Source organism: Odocoileus virginianus, chromosome 11 (assembly GCF_023699985.2).
Source record: "Odocoileus virginianus isolate 20LAN1187 ecotype Illinois chromosome 11, Ovbor_1.2, whole genome shotgun sequence".
In the NCBI taxonomy this organism is placed as follows: Eukaryota; Metazoa; Chordata; class Mammalia; order Artiodactyla; family Cervidae; genus Odocoileus; species Odocoileus virginianus.
Genome location: NC_069684.1, coordinates 2,398,935 through 2,413,279, shown reverse-complemented (window position 1 = coordinate 2,413,279; position 14,345 = coordinate 2,398,935).

Below are 14,345 nucleotides of genomic sequence, written 5' to 3'. Positions count from 1 at the left end.
GCCCCAGAGGGCTGCAGGAAAACAGATTCCATTCTTAAAGGGCACACACAAAATCTCACACCGTTTGAGACTCAGGCAGGAGCAGCGGTCTGAAAGGAGCCATGTCAGACCTACCGGCTGGTCCTGGAAGGCAGGAGGGCTCCCGGCTCCTTAGAGGGCTGTTCCTGGAGAGGCGGAGGCACCTGGGACTCACCCTGAGGATACGGATGCTGGCGGCAACTCTCTGGGTGCGCATCCTACCATGAGGACACTGGGGCTGGCCAGTGACACTATGGAGTCCCTCCTTTAGCTAAGTAGCACCAGGACACAACCCGGCTCACCAGCCAGTCAGCACCAGTCTTGGGCCGCCAGGCCAAGCAGCCGGCTACCTGGGGACACAGCTTCTCCCACTGGGGGGCGGGCAGCAGTCACAGGGCCTCCACGAGCCCTCTCGGCCCCCTGGTTCCCAGCCCAATCCATCAGAGTTGCTAGGATCTGGCCCTGCCCAGCAGCAGGCTAGCACTAGCCCCAAGACAGACTGCAGCCGCCAGAGAGCAGGCATGACCCCCCTGCCTTGCCCACCAGAGCGGGAACATCAGCTCCAAGACTCCCTGGGCCCCTCAGCCAGCAGCCCTGGGACCCGGCTGTATACACCAGCCAGCCAGCACCAGCTCTGGGACCCTGCACCCACAGGCAGCCACCCTACCCTGCAGCAGGCCAGCACAAGCCTAAGACCCCATAGATCCCCAGAGTCAATCACTCCTGACATGGGCCCACCAATCAGCAAGCTAACACCAGCTCTGGGACTCCGGCCCACAGCCAGCCACCCCAGAACCCAATTTTTCTGGCAACATCAAAGGTTAACAGTCTCTGCACTAGATGGGGGCTGGCAGGCAACCAGGCCAGAAGCCAGTCATGCCTACCAGCGGGCCCACATGGGTCAGCGCACCACAACAGAAGGGCCCATGCAGCCCACAGAGCAGGCACGCCTAGAGAAGTCAGCTCTGGTCACCAGAGGGGAGAGTGCTGCTGTGCCCTACAAAACATCTTCTATAAGGTCACTTCTCCAAAATCAAGAAATGTAACTGACCTGCCTAATACACAGATACAGAAACAGAGAAAACAGGCAAAATGAGACAACAGAGTGGTATTTTTGAAATGAAGGAACAAGATAAAACCCCAGAAGAAGAGCTAAGTGAAGTGGAGATAAGTGATTTACCTGATAAAGAGTTCAAGGTAATGATCACAAAAATGCTCAGCAAACTGGAGGGGGGGGGGGGGGGCGGGGAATAGAGAACAGAGAATATTAAAAGCAGCAAGGGGAAAACTATCAGTTATGTATGAACTCCCATGAGACTGTAAACTGAATGGGAACTCTACAGCAAAGGAAGTGGCATGATAAATTTAAAGTGCTGAAAGGGAAAAACCTATTCCACCTGGTAAAGCTATTGTTTAGACTTGATGGAGAAAGACTTTTACAGACAAGCAAAGGAGTTCATCACTACTAAACCAACTCTACAAGAAACGTTAAAGAAACTTCTTTAAGTGGAAAAGAAAAAAACACAGCTAGAAATATAAAAATTACAAAAGAAAAATCTCTTTAGTAAAGGCAACAAAAGTGATAGATCAACCACCTACAAAGCTTGTAGGAAGGTCAGATAACAAAAGCAGTAAAATCATCCATATCCACAATAATCAGCTAAGGGATATACAAAACCAAAAAAATATGTAAAATATGGTGGCAAAACATTAAATGTGGGGAGAGTAAAAAATACATACACACACATATTGCTATATGTAAACCTCACAGTAACTACAAGCCAAAAATATATAATAGATACACACACACACACACACACACACACACACACACACACACGAGAAAGAAATTCAAACATAACACTAAAGATAGGCACCAAATCACAAGGGAAGAGAAGAAAAGAAGAAAGGAACAAAGAAGAATTACAAAACCAAACTGAAAACAGCTTACAAAGTGGCAATAAGTACATTCCTATTAATAACTACATTAAATGTAAATGGACTAAATGCTACAATCAAAAGACACAGAATGGCTGAATGGATACAAAAACAAGACCCATATATTTGCTGCCTATACTCAGTTCAGAGCTAAAGACATACACAGATTAAAAGTGCACTGTGGGTGGGACTGTAAACTGGTACAGTTGCTATGGAGTAGACATTCCTCAAAAAATAAAGACTAGAACTACCATACGAACCAGCAATTCCACTGCTGGTGGATACGTTAGATGAAAACAAAAACACTAATTCAAAAAGACACCTGCGCCCCTATGTTCACTGCAGCATAGCCAAGATATGGAAGTAACCTAAGTGTCCACGAGCCGACGGATAAACACGACGTGGTACATATACCCGATGAAACGCTGCTCAGCCATAAAACAGAATGAGCTCTTGCCAAATGTGACAAGACGGATAGACCTAGAGGTTATTGTGCTAAGTGGAGTAAGTCAGAGAAACAAGTACTGTATAAGGTCACTTTTATGTGGAATCTAAAAGACAAAACAAATGAATCAACAAAGTTGAAAGAGATTCATAGATACCAAGAGCAAATAGGTGGTTGTCAGGGGGGAGTGGAAAGGAAAGAAACAGGTGAGGGATATTAAGAGGTATAAACTTCCAGTTACAAAATGAAAGTCATAGGTAAGAAATGTACAGTGTGGGGAATACAGTCAATAATAATGTAAGATCTTTGTATGGTGATGTAAGGTAACTGCATTTACCATAGTGATCATTCTATAATGTTTAGAAATATCAAATCACTGTCATGTACCAGGACCTAACCTAGTGCTATAGGTCAATTATACTTCAAAAACAAATTCACAGCAAAAGAGATCATAATGGGGGGGTGGGGGTGACTGGATAAAGACAACCAAAAGCTACAAAACTCCAGTTAAAAGATAAATAAATGTGTGTGTGCACTCACTCACTCAGTCATGTCCAACTCTTTGTGACCCCATGGACTGTAGCCCGCCAGGCTCCTCTGTCCATGGACTTTTCCAGGCAAGAACACCTGAGTGGGTTGCCATTTCCTCCTCGAGGGGATATAACATACAATATGACAAATACAGTTAATACTGATGTATGTTATATATGAAAGTTATTAAGAGAGTAAATCTAAGGTTCCTCATCATAAGAAAATTTTTTTTATTTTATATCTCTATGAGATGGATGTTCACTAAACTTGTGATAATCACTTCATGATGTACGTAAGTCACGTCATTATGCTATATACCTTTGAAAGTGCTGTACAACAATTATATCTCAATAAAACAGAACAAGAGAAAAGAAAGGTATCCTATAATTTCAGAAGTGGGCAGAGTGGAAACTACGAAGGGCCCTGACCTAGCTCAACACAAATCTTCAGAATGTCGGGTTCCGTCCATGACGTGGCAATGTGGTCAGTTCTTACCGAGCTGGGCATTGGTGCTGTCTTTACACGCTGGAAATAACCCCAGCCAGATGATGACCGTGTACAAGAACTGCCCAGGGTCACTGCTCTATTTGACCAGCATGAGTCACTGTGTACAAGCAGGTGAAGGCGCCAAGTCGACAGCACGGATTTACACCTGAAACTTCGGAAAGGAAAAGAAGGAAGCACCCCAGAAGCTGAGCCTCAGGACCTCCTCTCGTCTCACCTTCCGATTTGCTGGACTCCTATTCCTGTTAACTTGATCCCAGATTCCACACCTGCTTCCAACACTATTGGATTCCGTGAGTCTGAATTCTTTCCTCTGAAAATTGACTTTTCTACCAAGGTTCATGCTCTCCTTGGTGTGGAGCTTTTTCTGTTCTAGCTATTTCCGCAAGAAGATTCTCCATTCTTTCCCAAAGGAAACGCTGCCCTTGTCCTCATAAATAGACTATTTCATTTGAGGCAAAGAAAATTATCATAGTAATAATATTTACTTGAAAATTTTATCATCTAGAAGCCATAAAAATTACATTCATTTTTCTGAGTTAAAAAGAGTTACATGTACGGGTATACAGGAAAGTCAACTAAATCAACAATTTGAAGGCAGTTACGTGAAGTCCTCAGCAGCTGCAGTCACTTCAGTTAGATGTCAAAAGGTGACAGATCCAAGAGCAGTGCAGTAAATTTTGGTCTTAATGAATCCCTTTCAAACACCTTAAATTCTCGGAGGAATACTTGTTTAAAGAACAATAGAAGAGGAGGCGGCGGCAAGCCTGACGTGGAGAATTTCCCAAGGGCATCTTCTTCCTGCTGCAGGGGCGGCAGGCAGCGCAGAGCTGAGCAGGCAGCAGCCGCGCCCCTCAAGCCCAGCCGGCTCCTCAACCGAGGGCGGCACCCCGCGGGGCCCGCGCGCAGTCTTTGGAGCACAGAGATCCCAGAGCGCGATCCTGCCAGCACGTCTGGGGCTGCGGAGAACCAGGGACTCAAAGGAAAGGAGCAGTGCTTAGGAGAAGGAGAGGAGGGCCAGGAAGCTAACGCAGGCGGAAAAGGAGCCCACAGCCCAGCTGGATGCCGCCCGGCCCTGCAGCAGCCGCTGCGTGCAGAGGCCAGGGGACCTGAATTCAGCGTGTGCGTTTCACTGTGTTTAATGTTTAAGCTCTCTAATTCTTTGTGTCTATGAAAAGTCACAGAAAATCCAGATGGACAGCATTAATCAGAGAACATCATTTTAGTGGTAGACGTGCCCACTCCCAGGGCCTGGAGGCATTCCGAGAGCCTTAGCCATGTCCTGTGGTCGCGAGGTAAGAAATACAGTTGGCTCAGCAGCGTTTGTTAATTTATGTAAGAAGGAACATGAACCACATAGAAACATATGGAAAGGTCCAGCCGCCAATTTTTTTTCCTTAGGTTGGCTCATTGTGTCCTCATTTTCCTTTTAACCTGGGATTTATGCTATCAACTATTAACACTAAACAGATTCTAGTTTATACTCACTTTCCAAATATATATAAATTTAAAAGATATATATGCATGCATGTACATACATAATTTCAGACTAAGTAAAATGAGTGTTTTCTTTGGATGGAAAACCGACAAAGGACGGGAAATCCTGACTTCGAGATATTGCAGTTAAAGGTTGCGAACATTCAGGCAGGAGTTACTGCCATCCAGAGGCGGGAAGCCACGAGCTGCCATATCCTATTCCAGTTTTACTATAAAGGAAGTAAGCCAAGAAAAACCAGCGCATTGTTGCAGTCTGGCTCATTAAATCATCAGAGACTGGGAAACTAAGACCCAGAATCAGGCGTCACGGGACCTGAGGTCCCACTGGCGTCGTGAATCGGAAAATGTAGCCTGGAGTCCTCAGAGCTACTCATGGGGAGAGGGGACACAGCCCCCTGTGACTCAAGGCCGGCCACCTCCGCAGACTCCTCGATGCACAAAAGCACAAACTATCCCGAAAATGAACTCTCTTACATTTCTTAGAAAACCTCTACTCTTCTTGTTTTGAAGCCACACGATGCTTCAGTGGAGACACTGAGATGGACGCTTCTGAAGTCAGCCCTCATCTTCGAGGGTAGAATATAGACCGTTTCCTGGCCATGAAACATCTATCAGCACACGGGGATATCCATCACATAGACCGCTGCTCAGCCTCTGAATATGAGCTTCCAAAAATATTTGCCATGTAGACGGTAAATAATTTTAGTGCAGTTAATGAGTAAAATCCTGAAAGACTTTGCATAGCTGAGAAGCGCTGAGATTACACTGAGAGTTCCTTATACACAGGCTCTGACTTAGAGAAAACCATGTGTTCTTCTTCCAGGACTTGATCATTTGACATTCCTGTTTGACTATTTTAAAAGGGTTGGTTTATATAGTAGTTCGATAGGCTGAATTCCCTCTGTCAATAAATGAATAAATGTATGCACTAATTCTAGAATATTTCTGCTTGTTTACATGTTGTTAGAAACCCAAATTCAAAACTTGCATCAGTTTGGGTTTTTCACAACAGGAACAAATAATGACTTCAAATTACACTTGCTATTCACAGACACTTTACACGCACATGACAGGCATAGATATAACCTCATGAACACTTTTTAAAACACTGGATACACATATACACACAATCTTAAAGAATAAACCAAGTAAAAACATAACAACTCTCAACCAAGCCTACTTCAATTTTCTAACCAATTTATACAGCTCAAAAGATTTCAGTCTGGGAACATTTTTGACTAAATAAAATGATTTATAGTTATATGAGAAAATGCTAAACATTTCACTCTAATAAGATCACTTGTTGTGTATATTAGAATACTTTTTTAGAAGCCCACACTCAAAAGCGAGGTGAGGAGGGTCCCAGGGTCCCTCCCACTAGTAGTATAAATAGTTCTGACTTTCAAAAACAAAGCCCCAAACTGCATTTCTGTACTGCACTGTCTTAAAACCCTATTCCACTTTTTGTTTGTTTGCATCTTTCCATGAGACTTCTTGCATCTACAGGGTTATCACTGCCCTCTACTGGTTTCCAGCCCGAAGTTTAAAACTGAGAAAAAGAAGGAAAGGGAATGAAATGAAGAGAGTCGAATAGGCATTCAAACCCTGGGAAACTGCACTCTCCTAACACAAAGGGGAGAAAAAAAAGACTTACCTACGCCAATGTCATCAGCTTACTGGCTTGTTGTCTTAATAAACTATTTATATCACAGACTGATTACCAGGGAGGTTGTTTCCAAGGAGTTTCAAATCATTATTAATTCATAATTCAGTTCCAGGAAAGACGTCAGCATAAAATAAGAAAAAAATTGAAAATAAATTCCAAAAAAATATTTATTTTATGTGTACATAAATTATTTTTAAAGGACAAATAATTATTTATAAATGACAAGCTTTTGGTAAAAGACAATAATGTGTAAATTACTTTGTCAATGACAAATAATTATTTGTCAATGACAAATTTTAAATGTACATAAAAAGGTGTAGATTATTTGTAGAAAACGGTTTGGGGATACAAACACACTAAACTGATGACAGCGATTGTCTCTGACAAGACTGATGCTGGAGACAAGCATGCGGTGGGGGTATTTTCACTCCTTCCTTCCTAGAGATGCTGTTTAGAATGTTAACAGAGACTGTACCCTGGGCCCCTGTCCTTCTCACCTCCTCTGCAACCACCGTTCTGCACCAGGCCACCATCAGCCCTCATCAGATCTACCTGCCCTCCCTGGGCCAGGCCACCATCAGCCCTCATCAGATCTCCTACCTGCCCTCCTTGGGCCAGGCCACCATCAGCCCTCATCAGATCTCCTACCTGCCCTCCTTGGGCCAGGCCACCATCAGCCCTCATCAGATCTCCTACCTGCCCTCCTTGGGCCAGGCCACCATCAGCCCTCATCAGATCTCCTACCTGCCCTCCCTGGGCCAGGCCACCATCAGCCCTCATCAGATCTCCTACCTGCCCTCCCTGGGCCAGGCCACCATCAGCCCTCATCAGATCTCCTACCTGCCCTCCCTGGGCCAGGCCACCATCAGCCCTCATCAGATCTCCTACCTGCCCTCCCTGGGCCAGGCCACCATCAGCCCTCATCAGATCTCCTACCTGCCCTCCCTGGGCCAGGCCACCATCAGCCCTCATCAGATCTCCTACCTGCCCTCCCTGGGCCAGGCCACCATCAGCCCTCATCAGATCTCCTACCTGCCCTCCCTGGGCCAGGCCACCATCAGCCCTCATCAGATCTCCTACCTGCCCTCCCTGGGCCAGGCCACCATCAGCCCTCATCAGATCTCCTACCTGCCCTCCCTGGGAGCGCCATCTTCTTCCACTCGCTCTGTGAGTCCAGGCTCACAGAGCAATGATCCTTCCTAAATATGACTTACATCCTGCCTTCGCCCAAACAAAGCCAGCCGATGGCTTCTCACCATATTTAGAGCAAACTTCAGTCTTTTTTTTCCCTGAATTCCCCAGAAGCTAGAGCTATTCCTGGCCCAGAGTAAGAGTTTTTAAAATGAGGTTTTGATAATTAGATGGACAGACAAACAAGAAAGTACCATGGTGTTATCTGTGCAAATGTTAAAAGACAGCATTTGACTGGGGGAACAGACGAAAAGCAGTCATTAAAAGTTAGACTTGAGTAAATTTTCTTTAGTTCTTTGGATCTTATTTGTCATATGGATTAAATAAGAGCCCTAGTTATAAAACTGTAACAGATGAAGGTCTCCAATTTCTGCACCTAAACACACACACAAACGCAATGTGTGCTCAGTATAGAAGGAATCCTATCTTGAGCCATTTTCTGAAAACGTGAGACTTTACAAGTGATAGAACTCTGAAAAATACAAGTGACACAGAATACTTGCTATGTGCCCATGCTATGCTAAGCATTTACAAATAAGTTTAGAACTTAAGGCATACTCACCTTTTTATTCTTCAAATAACCATGGTTGCCAGTGCTATTATAATCATTAACTTACAGATGAGGGAAATGAGACCCAGAGTGATTAAATATCATTCCTCGAGTCACACAGTCACATAAGAGACACAGGGGATGCAAGTCCCTCTGTCTGGTGGCATTGCCCTAAGCCAGCCGAGACCAGTGACATTTGGTCTCCCTTAGCATTCACCAAAGGAATGCCAGGTGCCAACTAGCTTCACTAAACTCACCCTGAGGTTACAGATGGACACGTCCTCCCGTGAGTCCCACAGGAGATGTGTGAGAATCGTTACAAAACTGAGTCCTGTTAGAAAGGAAAAAGAGGGGAATGGATGCCCTGTGGACAAACAGAAGTGCTTCTTACAAATGAAGCCTAGCAACGTAAATGTTCACCACTGACAGAGTTAAGTAAATGAGCCTACATCACAAAGGTAAAATGTGATGAAGCCACTAAAAATGAGGACATCAGTGAACAATAAGAGAAATGCAGAGACACAGAAATTCAAAAGGAAAAATCAGAAAGCACTGTAATTATGAAAATTGTACATGCATATGAACAAGAGAAGAAAAATTGTGTTTACCTTTTTATTTTTAGATTTGTTATTCCTGATTTATTATTGTTTATGCAGCAAAGAAAAAGAAAACCAGTAATCAACATCAAATTTCCTGAAAACTTACTCTAGACAAATGATCTAAATAGAATATAGCCTGAGCAATAGCCCAAAGAAAACTGTAACGAATGTTTATCACATACTGAAAATATTGGTCCTCATGAAAAGCACAGGAATTTGTTATATTCCTTATCTTCCTTACTATCATTTCCTTGGAGCAATTTTTTAAAGTATATCTCATTCCTTAATTCCAGAGCCTGTCTCATGTTATACTGTGTTGGCCAAAAAGTTCATTAGGGTTTCAGGAAAAAAAACAAAATTTCTGGCCAACCCAATACTTACCTCAAAATTTACTCCATGTTCTCCCTAGTTGAAACTACCCAACAGAGTTTATTCTACACTCTGTTAGCAGTTCAGCGTACGGGATATTTCACATACACAGGGCTTACCAGTAATGAAGTACTATGGAATCTTGAATACTGTATAGCAACTATAACTCAATGAAAAGTCCACAGGTAATGAATTCTGCTTTGGAAATATGAAGAAGTGGGTTTGGTGTACAGATGGAGAGAGAAGATTACTTCCTGGCATTTTAACCTATAGCTTTTAAAAATTAAAATTACATGACTTTCCTGTACTTGGTTAAACAATACATCTATGTAGGTATGTCTGCACACACATGATGTGTATGTATCAGGTTATAAATGCTTGTACTTGTGTTTATGGATATGTGCTCTATAAATACATTCATTTGCATTACAATTAATTCATTTTGGTGCTTTGTTGCTGTTTTTCTGCCTCTAATGATTAAAACTCAAAATACAATCAGTATCATCAAACTGAGCAGGGTGTGATTTAAATGGTATCTACACCAGACAGAACTCCCCAACCACATGATGTCTGGCCCAAAGGATTATTTATCTTTCAACACTGCCACAAAACGGTGAGAAGGTCAGAAAATACTGAACTGGATTTGAAAGAGAAACTTTTCTAACTAGAAAAAGCCAAAGTTCACACGTCTGGCTCAAATATCTGCAAAACAAGGTTGATAAAATTATCCATTAACAAAAAGATATATTTAAGGGAAAACATTATTAAGATAACTTGAAATATTGTATAAAATTATATTGTTTATAAAATTGCAAAAGCAATAAATCTACATCTTATGAAAAATAAAACCTTAAATCAATATAAGAAGAAAACAACAGATTTTTACTTCCAATGATTTTAGATCATGTATAATCAGCTGCAAAAAAATAAAATAGACATATTTTAAGCATTTTCTTTAAGCAAAGATCAATTCAAAAACACAAAAGTCTTAAGTTACTATTTACAACCCCATCCAGGTTCAGGGGGGGAAAACCCTAAAGGAAAAAAAATCACTGAAATTAAAAATTGAGTGGGAGATTACACAGTAGATTGCATTACAGCTGAGAAGTAATGAATGCCAATCAATCTAACCCAGAAACTGCAGAGACAAAAATGTGTAAAATATAAATAAGAAGCTAAAAAAATAAGAGAAAAAATGTTATGTATAACTGCAATAACAGAGGTATAGAATAGAATAAACTGGGAGACAGGCTATATTAAAAAAGCATACAGCTGAGAAGTCAGATTCGAGAAATTGCTATAAAACACAAGCAGGAAAAATAAAAAATCCACCCCAAGACAATCAGAGTGACACTGCAGAATTCCAAACAAAACAACAAAAAAAGATTTTTACAGCAGTCAGAAAGAAAAGACATATTACTAGAAAGATGATAATTAAATCAACAGCTGCTGCTAAGTCACTGCAGTCGTGTCCAACCCTGTGTGACCCTGTAGACGGCAGCCCACCAGGCTCCCCCATCCCTGGGATTCTGCAGGCAAGAACACTGGAGTGGGTTGCCATTTCCTTCTCCAATGCATGAAAGTGAAAAGTGAAAGTGAAGTCGCTCAGTCGTGTCCGACTCTTTGCGACCCCATGGACTGCAGCCTACCAGGCTCCTCCATCCATGGGATTTTCCAGGCAAGAGTAGTGGAGTGGGGTGCCGTTGACAATTTTTAAAAATAAAATATAATCCAGAGGAACAGCGAAACATCTTCAGGAACAAACAAAATAAACACCATTTATTCAACTAACATTTCTGAAGACCCACCTCCAACAGAGCTCCCCTATAATAAGTTGTAAAGAAGTACTTCAGAAAACTGAAAATTATTCAAGAAAAAATAAATAAGAAACAAGAAGGAACGGAACAAATGAACAAATAAAAGTGGCTAAGATGAAGAAAATGTTGACTATATAAAATAACAACTAAAATGGGATCTAAATAAAGATACTAAAACGTAAAACAAAAATACAAGAAATGGGAAAACTTTAAAAATCTTAACATTGTTCATTAGGATAGCAGGGAAAATTATTAGCTTCACTGCCAACATATACATACATATGTCACAAGTAGTAAAATTTAAGGATAAGTACTTTGGTACATTGATTGCATGGTAGATTGACTGATGGCCTCTAATTTTTCCCACCTCCCTAAATCCATAGTTTAGTAGTGCCCTCCCACACTTATTCTGGATTTGCCATATAACTTTTTTAGGTCATGAGACAATAATAAATTTCATGAAAGCACAGCCTTTAAAAGGACGTGTTTCTTCTTCTTCTTGTTTCCCTCCTCTTCCCGCTCCCTCCTCCTCACTTCCCGGTTTTTCCCTCCCTCTCCCTCTCCAACCCCTCTGTAGTTGCCATAAGTACACGCATGAGCTAACATGAAAATACATGCTCACACTAGACCGCTGGAGAGAAGTTAAGAACTTCCAGGGAAAAAATCAATTCATCCCAGATACAACTATCCCAGACCAGCCAGCCTCTCTCCTCCCAACCAAGCAACTGAGCAGCTGGCTGTAGCAGTGTGAGCAAGCCTGGCTAAGTTGAGACCAGCTGAAATCAGCTGAGCAAACTACTCAGCTAACTTGTAGAATCATGAAAAACAATAAATTTGTGTTATTTTAATTCACTAAGATTTAGGATAGTTTGTTATGCAGTAAAAGCTAGCTAATGCAACTATCAAAAAAAAGAGAGAGAGAGAGAGAGAGAAAATCCTAAACTAATATAAAGAAGGGATTTTTTTAATGTATTAATGTGAAATAATATCAAGTTACAAAGTGCATGTAATTGAAAGCTATGGTTTTTCCAGTAGTCATGTACGAATGTGAGAGTTGGAACATACAGAAAGCTAAGTGCTGAAGGCTTGATGCTTTTGAACTGTGGTGCTGGAGAAGACTCTTGAGAGTCGCTTGGACAGCAAGGAGATCCAACCAGTCAATCCTAAAGGAAATTAACCCTAAATATTCAATGGAAGGACTGATACTGAAACTCCAATACTTTGGCCACCTGATGCGAAGAGCCCACTCATTGGAAAAGATCCTGATGCTGGGAAAGACTGAAGGCAAAAGGAGAAGGGGGCTGCAGAGGATGAGATGGTTGGATGGCATCACCGACTCAACAGACATGAATTTGAGCAAATTCTGGGAGAGAGTAGAGGGCAGAGGAGCCCGCATGCTGCAGTCCATGGGGTCACGAAGAGTTGGACATGACTTAGCAACTGAACAACAACAAACTGAAAATAAAGAAAATGGAAGAAAACGAGAGAAAGGGGTAGAAGAAATACTTGACATAATAGTGATCAAGAGCTTTCTAAAATTAATAATAGATATAAAAACCACAGATCTAAGAAGCTTAGAGAACAATGAGCAGGATAAACACCAAATCATTACACCTAGATATATCAGATTAAATGTTCAGAAAGTAAAAAAAAAAAAAAATGTTCTAAAGAAAACAAAGGAGAGAAAAAAGACATTTAATCTATAGTAGAACACAGATAAGAATTACAGCAGATTTCTTGCCAGAACCACTCAAGCAAGAATAAAGCAAAATAAATTTTTAAAAGTTGAAAGAGAACAAACATAAGTCTAGAATTCTATATCTAGAAATTACTTCTAGATTTCCTCAACCTATAAACTGTCTTCAAGTATGAGGAGAAATAGAGACTTTCTCAGACAAACAAAAACTAGGTGAATTCACCGCCATCAGATATTGCCTTCAAGAAATATTACAAGAAGCTCATTAGGTCGAAGAATAATATAGGTTAGAAACTTCCATGTACATAAAGAAAGGAAGAGCTTCTGAGGAGGAATAAATAAAGATAAAATTGATTCTAATAAATTTCTATTCTAGATTGATCTGATAGATATTTGTTTAAACTAATAGTGATAATAAAATAATACTATAATGGGTCATTATAGTATTAGGTAATGAAATAAAAGAGCAATAGCACAAGAAATAAAAGGAGAAATTGGGAATATTTTGTTAGCAGAACTATATATGAAGTGATAGGGTGCTGTTTGAAGGTGGACTTAGAATACTTAAGAATACTGTAAACTTTTGGACAACCCCTAAATAATTTTAAAAGAAGTGTTAATTGATATTGTATCAGGAGATAAAATGGAATCATATAAAATACTAAGTAAAAACAAAAGAAGTCAGAAAAGAAAAAAGTCTTTTTAAAAAAATGCTTCCCTTGAGGCTTAGATGGTAAAGAATCTGCCTGCAATGTGGGAGACCAAAGTTCTATCCCTGGGTCAGGAAGATCCCTTGGAAAAGGGAATAGCTACCCACTCCAGTATTCTTGCCTGGAGAGTTCCAAGGACAGAGGAACCTGACAGGTTACAGTCCATACGGTCACAAGGAGTCGGACATGACTGTCCAAAACAAAGAATCAGGGCAATGAATAGAAAGAGTTACAAGCAAGGTGGGTATTAACTCAACTATGTCAATAATTACTTTAAATGTGAATAATCTAAAAGATAGACTTTCAGAATGGATTTAAAAAAAGACCCAGTGGCAATCTTCTCTCTGACTCAGGGAGCTCAAACTGGGGCTCTGTGACAACCTAGAGGGGTGGGGTGGGAGGGAGGAAGGTTCCAGAGGGGAGGGGCACCCGCATCCTTAGGGCTGATTCACACTGATGTGCGGCAAAAACCAGTAATACTGCAGAGCAGTTAACTTTTAATTTAAAATAACCAAACTTCCAAAAGACAACCAAATTTTGTCTACAAGAAACCATTTAAATATAACTGCAGCAAGTTAAAGGGATGGAGAAAGATATACTGTACTAATACTAATCAAAGAAACCAGGAGCCACTCTACCTAATTTAAGACAAGACTTAGCACAGGAAACATTATTTTGAATAAAGAGGGTCATTACATCATGATACAGGAGTTAATTCTTCAAGAAATCAAAATGCTAAACATGTCCCTAAAAACATAGTGCCCAAATACATTAGAAAAAACCTAAAAGGAAAAAAATAAACTAGTCCACTAAC